Source organism: Phoenix dactylifera, unplaced genomic scaffold (genome assembly GCF_009389715.1).
Source record: "Phoenix dactylifera cultivar Barhee BC4 unplaced genomic scaffold, palm_55x_up_171113_PBpolish2nd_filt_p 001895F, whole genome shotgun sequence".
Taxonomy (NCBI): Eukaryota; Viridiplantae; Streptophyta; class Magnoliopsida; order Arecales; family Arecaceae; genus Phoenix; species Phoenix dactylifera.
The window spans coordinates 15782-32139 of record NW_024069183.1 but is presented as its reverse complement, the minus strand read 5'-3'; the positions used below and the strand labels follow the sequence as shown (position 1 = coordinate 32139).

At 35.2% G+C, this 16358-nt stretch overlaps 1 pseudogene; it reads right to left on the bottom strand.

The window, feature by feature from the left end:
- The window catches only part of LOC120109189, a 37925-nt pseudogene extending 25656 nt beyond the window's left edge, over positions 1-12269 (bottom strand).
- Between the last annotated feature and the right edge of the window lie 4089 nt (positions 12270-16358).

The following is a 16358-nucleotide window of genomic DNA, read 5'->3' as shown; positions in this document are numbered from 1 at the left end:
GCTTGGGCTTGGGCTTGGGCTTGTAAAGCCCAATCTGAATAAGTCCGTGATTGCGGGTTGGGCCTTTTATTTTGTCAGCCCATGTTTATTTCATTTGCATTTTATCTTAATGGATCAGAATGGGTTTTGGCCGTGGGGCTAAAAGCTAATAACCCATTTAATTATTGTTTAAAAACTGAATAATTTGAATTAGGCCCTCATGCATATTAATTATTAAATTGTTAAATTTTGGACATTTCTTGCTATATATGCTTTTTGTAATTAACATCTTTGTTTAATCAATCACGTGTTTTTATTATGTTTGTAGTTTTTTTGATGGTTATGTTATTGTCACATAAACCATTATTTTTGTGATTGAAATTTGTTGGGCATAAAGACTATCTTTATTTTCCCATTAAGATAATATTTTGAAATTGAAGTGGGTGGTAGCCACCAAAGTGGCACACTCACTGATATTTATCTGATTTTCTCAACAAAAAAAAAGGGTAGCATTGCATTTTGTCAAATCATTGAATGCAATATCTTGTCCGAAGATGTTATTGTATATGATGATTTGGAAAAATGACATGAAGTTATTAATGGGATTGCATTAGCCTAGAATCATTCTTCTGCCCAAAGGTGATGGTGTTTCGAAAGCTGATGTGATTTTGTTAATTGGCTTCATGATATGTCTTAAGAGTACCTTATAGCGTGTTGTATTGTTAGCCCAAAGGTGACTTTACAATGATGCACCGAGGCTCTTACCGTAATTAGACTTATATGTTTTTTCAAGTTGATTACGGACTATCTAATTAATAGCCCAAGTTAATTAGATAGATATGTTATCATCCATTGATTGCATGCATCATATTTGGATGATATTAAATAAAATATGTTGTTTCTGCAGTTTTGAATGCCTCTTCCCTTTCAAGCCAATTCTCCGCCATTAAAACCTTGACTGGAAATAATTATGTGAGATGGAAACGAGACATAAAAATAGCACTGGGTCTCTTGGGTTTAGATTTTGCTTTGAAGGAGCAGCCTTCAAAACCAACAACTAAGAGCACTGTCGAATACAAGGCTGAGTATGTCAAGTGAGAAAGAGCTAACATGCAATTCAAGTGCTTTAAGATCTGTGCAGGATGTGATCCATTCAATAGTGGATTCGCATGGAAAATACAACCATTCTCCAGCGTTGTTTATGTAATTAACCATCTACATGCAATTCAAGTCTGGTTAGAGGGAGATTTAACGACAATTGTGGCCTGGATCATTGGTGTCTTAAGGTTGAAGACCAGACTACCCACATTATTGAGAGGGGAATCAAGTGCCAAGTCTCCTGGCCAATTTGGGTTCATAGGCCGAGCAACTCACTATTTGGATTGACGTCTTCCCACCTCTAGTGTCTCAGTTTGCATCTGCTGATGTCTCTGGTTTTCCTTATATGAGAGCGTAATGGGAGCTTTGCCTATCACCCACATAAACCCATGAAAGAATGGAGCGGTGTTGGAAAAGCAACACTCTTTTAAATATCTATGAATACATCACCTTGGGCTCTCAAGATGGTAGCCTTAAGCAGCCCAAATACAGCCTACCAAAAGTTTTAGTTACTACGATTAGCTCACTCGGCCTAGTCATGCTCTGAACGGCAAAAAGAGACTAAATGAAACAATATAATTATGGAGGAAAAATGAAAAGGAGAAGCTAGAAGGTTTTGTGAACGGATCCAATCTCTTTTGTCACCAGCCCAATATCTCGGCCCATAAGCCAGCAAAGAAATAGACAGACTGAAGACCTCCATTGAATAAGCTCAATTGCAAAAGAAAAAAAAAAATGTGGTCCCACCGCACCTTCTGTCAAAGCCCATTGGCCCATTCTTAATAATGACTAAAACTATAAGAGATCCATTAGGAGCAATGACCTTTTGGATCTTACTCACACTGATATTAGTGGACCGTTACTTTTTACTATATGTGGGAACAAATACTTCATAACCTTCATTGATGATTTTTCGTGTTATGGTTATGTTTGCTTGATTAATGATAAATCCTTTGCTCTTGAGAAATTTAAGATATTTAAAATGAAAGTAGAAAAACAATGTGGGAAAAGTATTAAAGTTGTGAGATCTGACCGTGGTGGTGAATACTATGGTAAGTATGACGAGTCCGGTCAGAATACGGGTGATTTTGCAAGTTTTTACAGCAATGTAGGATAGTCCCTCAATACACAATGCCAGTAACACCTGAGCAAAATGGTGTTTCTAAAAGACGTAATCGGATTCTGAAGGATATGGTTAGGAGTATGATGAGTAGAACAAATTTGCCAGAATTCTTATAGGGTGAAGCATTGAAATCTGCCATGTACATTCTGAACAGGGCTCCTAGTAAAGTTGTTGAGAAAACTCGTTTTGAATTGTGGACAAGTCGTAAATCCAGTTTAGCCCATTTTAGAGTTTGGGGCTGCTCAGTTGAGGTTAGGATTTATAATCCTACTGAAAAGAAATTAGACCCCAAATCCACACCAGAATTTATAGATCAAAGGGCTATAAGTTCTATTGTCCTAATCGTGGCACCAGAATTGTTGAGTCCATTATAGCAAAGTTTCTAGATAATGATATTGGTAATAGTGGAAGTTCTGTATTAAAGAAATTTTTTGCAGAATCGAATCAAGTTGTGGTTTCAATTTTCATTGTACAAGAAAGAGTTATTTCTCAGCTGATTACCACAGTTAATGAAGAACCTGGGCATCAAGAAGTGCCTCACGTTCCTCCTCCAACAGTGGTTGAGTCAGTTTTTTGAACCACAGGTTAGAAGATCACAAATGGAAAGAAGGTCTGCATTGCCTAATGACTATATTATCTACTTACTAGAGAGTGATTTTAATATTGGGCATAATATTGATCCTGTCTCTTTTAATGAAGCATTAACAAGGCCTGACTTAGATAAATGGTTGAATGCCATGGAAAATGAAATGCTTCCTATAGAGAAAAACAGAGTTTGGGAACTTGTTGAACTTTCACCACATGTTAAGACCATAGGTTGCAATTAGATTTACAAATCCAAGTAAGACTCAAAAAGGAATGTTGAACGACAAAAAGCTACATTGGTTGCTAAAGGGTTCACTCGACGAGAGGGCATCGACTATAATGAGACTTTTTCACCGATTTCATCAAAGGATTCTTTTAGAATTATCATGGCACTTGTAGTATACTATGATTTGGACCATTCATCAAGAGGATGTTGAGACAGCATTTTTAAATAGATATCTGTGTAAAGAAGTTTACATGAGGAAACATGAAGGTTTTGTCGTAGAGGAAAAGAAAAATTTGGTGTGTAAGTTGAACAAATCCATATATGGGCTCAAGCAAGCATCCCGACAATGGTATTTGAAATTTGATGAAATTGTGACTTCTCTTGGATTTGTTTGAAAATACAGTGGACCAATGCATTTATCTCAAGATCAGTGGGAGAAAATTCATTTTTCTTGTTTTGTATGTAGATGATATTTTACTTGTCAGTAGTGACTTAGGGTTACTTCAACTAGACAAAGAAGATATTATCAGCTAATTTTGAAATGAAAGATCTTGGGGAAGCTTCTTTTGTACTTGGAATTGAGATACAACGTGATAGAGACCGTGGCTTGTTGGGCCTTTCACAGAAGACATACATACGACACATCCTAGAAAGGTTCAATATGCAAAACTGTGCACCCAGTTATGTACCTATATAGTAAAAGGGGATAAGTTTAGCAAAGCCCAGTGTCCAAGAAATAAACTTGAAAGAGAATCTTTGAAGAACATACCCTATGCAAGTGCTGTAGGGAGCCTGATGTATGCTCAAGTTTGTACTAGACATGACATAGCCTACGCAGTGAGCGTCCTTAGTAGATTTCAATCGAATCTAGGACAAGAGCATTGAAAAGCAGCCAAGAAAGTTATGAGATATTTAAAAAAGATTGAAGGTTATATGCTTACCTTTCAGCGTACAAATCATCTTGAGGTGGTAGGCTACTCAGATTCTGATTTTGCAGGATGTCAAGATGATCTGAAGTCAACTTCAGGTTATATTTTTATGATGGTTGGTGGTGTTATTTCTTAGAAAAGCGTTAAGCAAACTCTAGTGGCTTCCTCTACTATGCAGGCTGAATTTGTGGCATGTTATGGAGCTACAGTCCAAGCCATTTGGTTGAGGAATTTTATTTCTGGACTGAAAATTGTTGATTCTATATCGAGACCAATTACCATCTACTGTGATAATAGTGCAGCAGTATTTTTTTTTTCAAAGAACAACAAGAGTTCTGATGGTTCTAAGCATATAGACATCAAGTACTTGGTGGTCAGAGATAAAGTTAAAGAAAGGCAGTCAAAAATAGAGCATATAAATACAGAGGCAATGATTGCAGACCCATTGACTAAAGGACTCGCACCGAAAGTTTTTAAGACACATATTACTAATATGGGCATTGTGGAAACCTTTGATGTTTTGGTTAGTGGGAGTTATTTATGTAAAGAAACTACATTTTGGCTTGATCCCTTTTTTTTACGGGATACGTAGGCAACCCATATGCTTCGGGTATAGCCTCTTCCAATAATAATAACATTATCTTCCTATTTATAATTTTGTATTTTGTGCACAGAAATTATAATTATGTTTGAGCATGCATTTCACATATGTCTTTTACTATGATATCATTTTGATCTCGAGATATAATGCATAAAGACAAGATGTGAGTCTCTTTTGAGACATGTGGCTTCTTTTGAAGCATTTATGAGGACCGATATGAATTAGCACACCTTTGATCATATTTTGGTGCTAAGTTCATACTACATACTACCACATTGGTTGGAGGATGGGGATCCATGTCGATAAGGATGTTAGTATTTGTAGCTATGAAGTGGTCTTACATCGATTAAATAGTGTAACGACTTCCATGTTCAATGTTGATGTTCTTGTTGGACCGGATCATGTATCCAAGATGATTATCATTTGAGCTATTTGTGTGGCCACTTTTGTAGTCTAACCCGAGAGTCGTTTTCAAAATAAAGTTTTTTTAAATTAATATGACAATCCGTGTTCACCCAAGTGGGAGAATGTTAGAATAATTTCAAAATATGGGCTTACACTGATTGCGTATTTTTGTTTTATAAAACGGGTTAGACGCATGGCTCAGAATGGTACTATGGTTAAGCCCAATATGATGTGTGATCATTTTGTTCATGGGTCTTGCGCCACTTGAATGTATAGGATTGAGTCCTATTTATTGTGGTAATTTTGGTATGTAGGCCAGAAAACCCAATTAGGATTTTGGAGCCTTTAATTGGAAGGCTCCCTTTATGTTTCCTATATAAAGGCTAGGTCCCCCTCTCCTCTCCATATGATTGATAGCTTGCCCCATTGACGGCTATCTTTTGTGAGGAGCAAGGAAGGGAAGATTCAGCCGCTATTATTCCAGGTGGTTGAAGAATCGTATTCAATATGTCTTCCGCAGGTATATCTCTCAAACTTGAATACACTATTGTTGTGATTCTAAATCTTTGCATGTTAGTATTTTGATTAATAATTTTCCCTATATGGCCTGTATACTTTAGCTTTATTACCAAGAACTTGTGGACCAAGACATAAAAAAAATGCATTTTGGCAAAAGTATAAAGCTAAAGTATATAGTATTTCTAAAGACTCCATATATAGTATTTCTAAAGACTCCATATAGGCAAGAGAAAATACCAAAAGGGCATGTACAAACCCATTGGTCATTGGTCAGCCAGAAGATCAGCAAAAATAACTTGTTCAAAATATTGACTTTCCTAATCAAAATGACTTCCTAACCAGATAAGATTCGGATGCTTAATATTAGGAGTTTGATGATTCTTAAAACATCTTCTAATATGCAGAACTTAAATAAATCACAAAATTTTAAAACTCTGAGACAAAGATAAGTTATAATAAATTTAAATTATATATTTACAAAGTACGGCACCAAGCAATTAAGTTTATGATTTGACATCATACAGAAAACAAGTACTATTTGTGAAAGTGTTGATGGCATTATTTGTCTAACTACATTTGGAACACAAAAAAGCCAATTTTGTAACGGGAAAAAATCCAAAATTTTCACACTTGAAATATATATATGTATACATATATTGACCTGGTTATCTGGCCATGTGTATGATGAAGGTTCTGTTTCACCTTCAGATGTGTGCCGAACAAATCTGTTATCTTGTACTCCAGATGATGAAATACTGCAAAAGAACCTTACAGGAGTCTTGTTGAATAAAGATAATTTGCCAGTGTATCTCCTTGAACAATCCAGAAACAATTTCTCCCAATGATCTCTGGCTGCTGAAATTGTTCCTAACAAAGATTTGTTAACCAAAACTTTGGAAAAGATAACTGAGTTATGCTTATTCTGATATACTCCTTGTCATGCAAATAAGGACTTTTCTTTTCACTTAGAATGCAACTAGAAGATACAATGTGCAAACATAACTCTTATTGTTAAAGAAGACCAATAATTAAGGTGCCATTCATCCACTCAGCAAAATACCAGCACATACCATGTTAATGTCTAATCAGCACATGGCACAGATGTGTGCCAATGTTGCGTGGCAGTGCATTTGAAGCACTGCCATGGCACAGCATTACACATCCAATGCCAGTGTCAAGTCAACATGGCCCAGTACACAGCAAGAAATACTAAAACTAATACTATTTATCTGCATAACAAATTTAAATTGTAAATATAGCAGCATCAAAATATAGTATCGCATGCGTATGTGCGTGACAACATATCTTATGATAATTATCAATTCATGTATCATATTAATTTTTTACAAGATGTATACATATAAGGGGATTCTTTGGTGCATAACTTTCATTGGTCAATGGACCTTCTAAAACAGTCGGGTGAAGTGACCTTGCTTACTTCCCACTTTCCCATTGCACTTCAGCCACTCTATCCTTCACTTACTCATCGCTCACTTACCACTTTCCTAATCTACTTCAGCCACTCTATCCTTCACTTATTCATTGCTCATCTACCTCTTTCCCATTCCACTTCAGCCACTCTGTCCTCTACTTACTAATCCAGGCTCCACAAAGTGTCAGCTTTCTCTACTCCAATATACTCCACCTGCATTTCCAATAGTTAGCACTGAGTAAAGCATCATCCCATTCCCGAGCAGCAGCCTGCCTCTCCATAAGCAGCAACCAATCAAGAAAGAGCACTCTATTGTGGATATACATCACAGCATGCATTTGTCAATACCATACATGGTACCTCCATGCTGATAGCACATACAATTCAAAGCTTGGAACTGTACATGGCACAAGGGCCTGCCCCGGTGCCCTGCAAATCACAGGGTATTGCTTGGTGCCATCCTGTGTCAAACTATACCAGTTCAATAAGGTTCTCGCATGGCTTGACATTAACTATTACCAAGCCAAGAGGCATGGCAGAACCCCCCCCCCCCCCAAAAAAAAAAAAAAAAATCTTTGCCTCATTCTTGAGAGGGAAAGGGAGCTAAGTGGTAGACTCTTGAGGTAAGGACTATAAAACATGCATGCAACAATGGTATCTAAACTTATGTGGTGTGATGTTAATATGTTATTAGGTGTTGTAAAAGCTTAATGTATTATTTGTGAAATAATGAACAGATACTCAAGCACAAAACAGGCACTTTCCATTATGTTATGTCCGAGCCATGATAATGTGTAATCTTTATCATCTAATATCATTTTTCTCATGAAGATGTTCTGTTATTGTGTAATATCATGCCATCTTACATTAAACAGTATTAATCATCACACAAAAATATCTTCATTTTTTTATTTCAGAATGCTATTTCTTTATTTGAATTCTTTTCTTCTGCGTAAGACTAATTTAAAAGCCTTAGAAAGAAATTTAGGATAGTTTTAATATATAAAAAGGATAATCCAAAGCGAAACTGGTTGAGTGCCTATAGCATGCTGATGTATAACGAGCACTAGCACAGCACCAGCACACAACATCCCTCCTCCATCGCCCCCTTTCTCTTTTTCAACCCTTGCAGCATGAGTGGTTCAAGAGTGCTATGTTCTCTTTGTTTCATTTTCTTTTTTCTTTTAATACCTTATGTGATTGTTTTATGACTGGATCAGGGATGATTTTGAAGATTAACTATTTCATCCTATAGCCTTTGGTTCTGATTTAAATATGTCGATGTTGTCATTATATCTTTTATTGCTTCTTTATGCAAGATTATGAGCTTGAATTGTTGTCAAACTTTGGATTATAATAAGTTTTTGTCTGTTGTATCTATATAAAACCTGGTAGAGTCAAATTGTTATGCCCATAATCTGTCTTGCTGAAATGTCTCCATTAACTATAAGGTTCACTAGCAACCTATTACTCAAACTTCACATGAACAAGGGGAAAAAGAAGAATGTTCTTCACATGACATGTCTGCTGAAATGCGCTTTGGCTATCAGGTTAGGTGATAATATATCAATTAAACATCTCACATGGTGGGAAAAAAAATAAAGAAGGCATATTAAATATAGGCTCCTTGTTTGACCACCAGTTGACAATAGGAGTTGGTTATGTCACATTTAACTTTTAGCCCTTGGAATGTATATCATACACAGTTGTAGCATGTTTTGCACACAGTTATGCATGTCCTATACACATTTCATACCTGTTTTTTACAAACTTAGGAACTGGTCAGCAAAGCAGAGTACTGAGAAATAACATTTTTGGTCAACACGCCCCAATTGTAAATGGTAGGCAAACCAAAACTGGAAGTTAAGTTGTCAATGTTATTTTGAAAATGAAAGAAAGACATCAACATTATATAATATTTTTGCTGTTTTAATAATAAGGTAGAGAAAGTTATGCAATCCCTTGAACATAAATTATTTTATCATCTATATTTAAAGGCTTGTAGCATCAACCTTCTGATAACATGTATGTTAAAATTTAAAATGTCTCCCTTGTGATAACATGTATGTTAAAAATTGAGATGTCTCCTTTAACTATCGAATTATATAATAGTGTAATACACTATTAATTGAACTTGTAATGTAAAGACGGATGCACAATCTCTTCTATATGATATGAACTTTACTACAACTCGAAGAAACTACGGCCTGTTGGTGACCATCCTCTCTTTTCATTAACTCTGACAAGTTGCTAAACAATAGAATCCATAAACTATTGACAGCAATGGGTACCAACCACAAAGTTGAGGATGAATCTATAAGTACATGAATTATAGTAATTACAGCATGTATTACTTTAATCCTTCCACAGAGTGAAAGGAGAAATATTTGAAGGGAAGTTGCAATAAATAGGGATTTCTCCTTCCAGTTATTATTTTTTGAATTTATTATTTTTGGCTGGCTGAAACATAGGCACAGCCGGCACATAGACCCAGAACCTAGGCTCTAGGTACCATTTTTGCAGCTCATCTACTGCCTATTGTCTTTTAGAACTTTGACTATAGGAAAGTATTGCTTGGTAGTCGTCTGGGACATGACTGTGCCCAAATTATGCTCCTCATCATGGAGTTTGCTACAATTTGAAGGACTTCAGACTTAATGACCCTAGCAACTGTGTGGTTCAATTCCAGCGCTTATCATGTGGACCGAAGTAGAGTTTGTGTTTGCAGTATTGAAGGTTTTGTCTTCTGCATCTCACTTCCCACTCAATGAAAATGTTGATAAGTTCATGTTCGTATCATACACAATGATCTGATAGGAGAAAATCTGAAGGTGATGAAATATTAGATTAAAAATCATTAAAGAAGAAGAATGTTTCCAAGGTTATGTTCAACCCAGATAACAGAGACAACAATGAGAAAAGAGCAGAAAATGGGCAAATATAAGATATTTGATCACAAGTAATATGTGGAATGCATGTCTCAGTTTACACTTTTGTCATTGTTTCTATAGTTTCTAAAATTTGCATATGTACAAATTAAAATGATGTCTTCTACTTGTAGGAACCTTTGCATATGGAAACATTAAGGTTATCTCTTTTGTACAAATCTCTGTCATAGTGTACATAAACATTTTGTTGACGTCTTCTAATTGTAGTAAAAAAAAATCTGCCATGCATATCTTATCAGAAACTCTTAACCAGTTAGTTATACTTATCATGCTAATTCTAAAGGTAGCACATACTCATGTTTGCATTTTACAGGACATTGCAAGGACAGGTAAAAAGGGTACTCTCAACTTGCATCAGGCTTCGGCAATTAATTAGTTTCTTATTCATTTTTCTGGTTAGCAAAGTTTGGGCCTTAAAGTTCATAGACATTTTGGAAAGCCTGCATTTGTAGTTGCAATGGCAGTTGTGAACAACAGGTTCCATCAGTAATCAAATCGAATGTCAAAAGCCATTGGAGGACTATCAAAACTAACCATTTCAAGATATAGAAACTTATAGCTTAAAGTGGTGTCCCATGGTACGGTACATTTAAACGGGCTAATATGAACAAAAATCCTCTGGTGCATGCCCCAGAGGTGATCGTATAAAGCGGTCTTCCTATTTTACCATGTATCCTATCACATCCATCTCAATATGGAAACCAAAAAGTCAAAGTGGGATAGGACTCCTTCTATTAATAGAGTCCATTCATCCCATGGCTTAAAAAAAGGAGGGAGGAATACGCGAAGCATTGTCCACGAAGTCGTTCACCCATATCCCCCTCTTCTTCCTCGTCAAACCATCTTTCCCTCTCCATTCGTCGATGAGACCTTCTTTCTCCTGCATGAGTCCCTTTCTCCTCCTCTGAATCTTCTTCCTTATAAAGGCATCCCTGCCAAGTGTGTATCACATGGCCACGGACTGCATATTGGTGAACACTATATTTTACAAACTATATATCAATTTTTTTGAACATATATATTAGATCATTGTTGAATATATTTTACAAGTTATATATCGATTTATCTGGACGTATGTATTAGATCACTACTAGGTATATCCATTTGCTTGGACATATATATTAGGCCACTACTGGGCATTAGGTCACTACCAAAATTTTGATAGCTTAAAATATGTATCAGAAACACGTTGAGTGTGTATCATCTAGATATCTATTGTGTACTGATAGACACAATATTCTAAAAACTATGTATCAATTTACCTAAACGTGTATCGATTTGTCTAGAGGTGTGTATTAGATCACTACGAAGTATGTATTCAAGAAGCTTAAAGTATATATCAGAAATCCATCAAGTATGTATCATCTAAACATGTGCTTGTACTGGTGAATATGATTATTGAAAAATGGATATTAATTTATCCGCATATGTATTGATTTGTTTGGCGGTGTATACAGGATCTCTGCTAGCTATATATCTAAAAAGCTTACAGTATATATCAGACAGTTATCAAGTATATATCACCTCGATATGTAATATGTGCTAGTGAACACGATATTCTGAAAACTATATATCAATCTGTCTAGAGGTGCATATGGGTCATTCGATGACAAATTTACTAGATGTGTATTACCTAATCATATCCTATGTGCTGATGAACACAGTTTATGGTCATGGGAAGGAAGGGATTCCATATTTCAAAGAAGGAAAAAAGGAGATTCGAGGAGGAAGAGGAAGGAACGAACGGAGAGGGAAGGATGGCTTGATGAGGAATAAGAGAGGGACAAGGGCGAACAGCCTCACGAATGATGCTTTATATATTTTCTTTTCTTTTTTTCAAAATCTCGTGGTACGGACTCCGTTAGTAGGAGTCCTGTCCCATTTTAATTCTTTGATTTCCACTTTAAGATGGATGCGATAGAATACGCGGCAAAAAAGAAACACCGCTCCATATGCGCATCAGAGGATATTTGTTCGGCTAATATGGATCCAGCTGCTATAAAAGCATGTGTCTAGTTAAATATAATTCATTTTCCAAAGAGTTAACCATCAATGAAACTATGACTCGCCAATGTGCCTTATATCGTTTCTCTGACTTACACTGAGGAAATGCAAGCGTTTCGGATCAAAGAGAGTAGTACCTTTAAAGGGTTCTCTGAAGGCCATGGCTCTCCATAAGCGCGACGAACGAAAGTGGGCGAGATCCCTTCTGCTTTGGGGACGAATCTCTGCCCTCCTCGGGCCGTTCACGGAGGGTCCTCCACCGAGAATCGGGGAGCACCGCCCGGCCAATTGGCTCATCGCGGTGGCGGACGGCACCGGTTGCTGGAGAATGGCCAAAACCTAGGAACCCAAGGGGTGGGTGCGAGGGGAGCGCGACTGGATAGCGTTGCTTTGCTGCTATTAGTTGTAAGCTCCTTGGAGCGGAGCGTGAACATTCTATTGGGAATCCTAGTGTGCTTGAGTTCGCGTTGTGTCCATCATTCCGACCGTTCAAGTTTCTCTCACAAGGACGGACGCCACGTATCCATGTTTATGAAGCCAAATAATGGCCTAGTTAGCTGAAGTGGATATATGCTGTAAAAATCTTAATACATGTCTTCCCAAAGTTTTGGTCAATCCCTTTTTCCCTCCTTACCAAAAGAATTATTACAATTACTATATTCAATTTTAAAGCATGTCCACCATTGTATGGTGTGTTAGACATATGCACTACATGTTTGAAGAAAAGGAGAAGAGAATGCGAGAGTGGTATCGATTTGAATTTCAGAATTCAATATATTTGGGTCAATTTTTTTAAGAAACATGGTGCAAATGTTGCATAAATATGCAATGATTCAAAATGGAGATCGCACCCTTCTAGTTTGAAAGTAAAATTAGAGAAATAGATAGAATAATTTATTTGGGAGTTTTATGAAAACATTTGATCTAATTTGGAAAGGAGAAGAAAACATGCGTGATAGTTAATGGTGATAAAAGGTTAATTAACACATTTTCTAAATAAATAGATGGAGTATTATTGGCATAAAAATTAAGAAATGGAACCAAAGGAGAATATTCTTTGATTTTGAAATTGTTAATTTTTGTATTTGGTATTAGATATAAAAAGACTATACGAATAACTATAAGTAAAAATTCTTACCATATAGAAGGGAGATAAAAGAATTAAGTATGATCCCATGGTAGAAGATACACCTTCAAAAAAGAGTTTCAAAATATTAACATATAATTGCTAAATGAAAGTGAAGCAAATTTTAAAAAATGGTAAAAGTATGATCCCATGGTTTTACAATTAAAACAAAAGCTTTTTATCTTGTCAAATCTACTTAATAAGATTAATCGTGAGGGTAAGCTTAATTAGAAAGCAAAAAACTACAATGTGGGAGGAAGAATTTTTTAAGGAAGAGAGAAATGATGTATATAAGCTTTGATTAAACGAGAGAATTATTATAAAATCAAAGGCAAGCATGGTTTAAATAATAGTCGAAAAGGTATTATCCTATATTTTTGTTAATTAGATTGTTGTCATGTCACATTAGGGGCTCTTTCACGTTCTGTAACTTGAGCTGTGCGAAGCTTAAGTTGCAAGTGTAAGCCAATCAGCTTGTTCGGAGGCATTCATTTGAATGATATCATGCAATAGAGGCTTGGGTTCCATTACAGAAATTTCACTCTTATGATATAATTTGCTTAGGTTCTTTAATCTTAGATGATTTCTTAAATGCCAATAATATACGAGAATGAAAATCCTTTTTTTTTTAACACAACTTTTGATAGATCTTCAAGACTAGTAAGAGATAAAAGAAGCGTGTTACATATAAGTGCATTAATATATGTTGAATAATCAAGTTAAATTATTAGTGGTAACTTGGATCAAAGCAAAATAGCAATGAATATATCAGCAATGACCTTGCTTTGAAGTGAAAAAATTAGCAAATGGATCAAAGTGAAATTTATAAACCCGTACCTTCACACATCATTTTGCCTTTCCTATTATGATGACAGAAGTTTGATTGTATTTTACTGCTGAATATATAAAAATTTATCAATTTTGTAATATCAATTGATATTTAGAGTGTTAAAATGAAGGATCATAGTACTGATTTCTCCTATATACCAAATTGTTCCAAAGTCATAATTTGATTAGAAAAATTTTATTTCTTATGATAGGATTGGTTTATCTTTCAAGTTTATATTATCTTAATTTATTGCTTCTCTGCAACATGATGGAAGTAGTCTCACCACCATTCATATGTTTAACCATCAGAAATATATAAGTAGCACTCAACAATTCAATGAAGGCTATTTATTCAACATCTCCATTTCTAATGTTTGCCTAGCATCTGTAGCCTTTTGAACTGATTGGGTGCACCACATGAGTATAATAGGTTCCAATGTTAGGTATTAGGAAATTAATCATAGGGCTAAGGGTTATTAGATACAATGAAGGTTGTTGGATACAATAATCAAGGAATTTAACAAGGATTCTTTCTTCATGCATTGAGGTAGATTTGACTAAGAAGGCCCGTGTAGAGTCTTTTTTGATAATGATGATGATCTATTTATCAATTTTAGCCATTCATGTTGTTGTCAAGTTGCCATTAAGCATTATGGTGGTGTTGGGTAGCACAATAAATTTTGGAAGGAATATCCTTTTATTGTTGAGTAATAGATATGCTCGATGGAATAGAAGATATTTTAGATTTTTATTACAAAAATAAACTTGCTCTACCACTTTCTATATGTTTATAGAGTGGATAAGAGCAAAATTGTATAAATTGGAGGAAATAAAGACAAGCTATTCCTCAGTACAAATCTATTCTAGCAAAGTGGCGGAACAGAATTATACTATGCAAGCCTACTTATACCTCCACATGGCATAGGTTTCTATTTCATGGCCTTTTTTGGTATTTTACAAGAATATCTCCCCATTTAGGAGGACTTACTCTGCAACCAATTAGGTCCTACTACTCAATTCAAAATATATGCATGTCCTATGTCAAACTTTTTTGATGCTGAAACTACTAATAAACACAACATCAATCATGTAAGATACTTCACAAAAATTCTAATTGTATAGAATACTTTGTACTATACCATAATTTTATAGAGTTTTTATTTTACTTTTTAGTTACTAAAATAATTATTTTTGTTATTATTATGTAATATATTTTATTTAATGGGTTTAATTTGTGAATTATTTATTTTTGTTACCAATTTATATTTTATTTAATTTAAATTTTATAATTTAGTACCAAAGATTTTAACCTCCCCCTTGCATCATGGGGTGCTTCACTAATTTTTATTAGAATAATAAAAAAGGGAAAGTATATAGTTGCATTTTAATGGTTAGCCTTTCTAAATTGCCTTGTGCATTTCCTCGGAGCCGCGTAGCTAGACATACATAGGGTGTTGTTGAACCAAATAATTAGATAGCATACACCTAATATTTAAGAAGTCCCACCATGATACAATTTAATTAGTTGATATCTGATGCTTATTAATGTCAAACTAATTTGGTGTTGATATGTTGGACATGTCTCCATGAGACGTAATGTGGCCCGCATACATTTTTTTTTTGTCATATAATTATGGGTGGTAGGTTATGATAACTACCCATTATCTCTATTTATGACTAAGATAGATTTCTTGAAGGAAGCTAACAAGGTTTTGGTTATCTAATAAGGGTCCCTAGCCTAGCTTATTCAAGCCTGTGATATTCCATTGGTTTTATGGATTTTATGAAGGCATAATTTAAAAGACTCTTTACTCTTACGGTTTTCTTGTGGGTTTGCATAGAGAGTGAGAAACTCTGATCAAATACTTGAACAATCATGGTTGCTACACAAAAATATTTTGCTTGTGATATTAAAGCCACCTTCTTGTCTTATTATTTAGCATTTAGATCTTAATCATATGCGATCTTGACATTACACAGTTGATTTTTGTATACCATACTTGTACGTTTATTCGGACATAGTAGAGATTTTACAAACAATGTTATGGAACATCCTTCAAGTATGATTTTTTGTATTGGTTATGTGAAAATAAAAATTAAATAAAAGGGAGAAAGGTGAAGAGAGAATGGACGAGACACTAGCCATGGATCTCTTGCCATCTTCCTTGATTCTCGTTTGATTTCAATTAATCTCTCTATGGGCCTCAGAATGTATAGAATAAACATCTAGAACAATCAGCATATGAGATAAGAGAACAGAAAGAAGGTAATCCTCAAACTCCCATGTGATCAACATTATAGGCAGAGCCAGCCTCTAAAGTTTGAACAAATATGACAGTCATTGATATAGAAAAAGATTTTTTTTTTACATCATTGTTCTCAAAAGAGGTCACTTTCGCATTCTAAACTTACAAAACAAACTGTCTCAACCCATGGCCATTTGTTTGTTGAGGCTTGGGATATTCAGAGGCTCTCCAACTGGTTATTATATAGGGCATTACAGAAAGTGACCAGCTAACTTTAGTCTTGATCCTTTCTAGACTTGGACAGTTAGG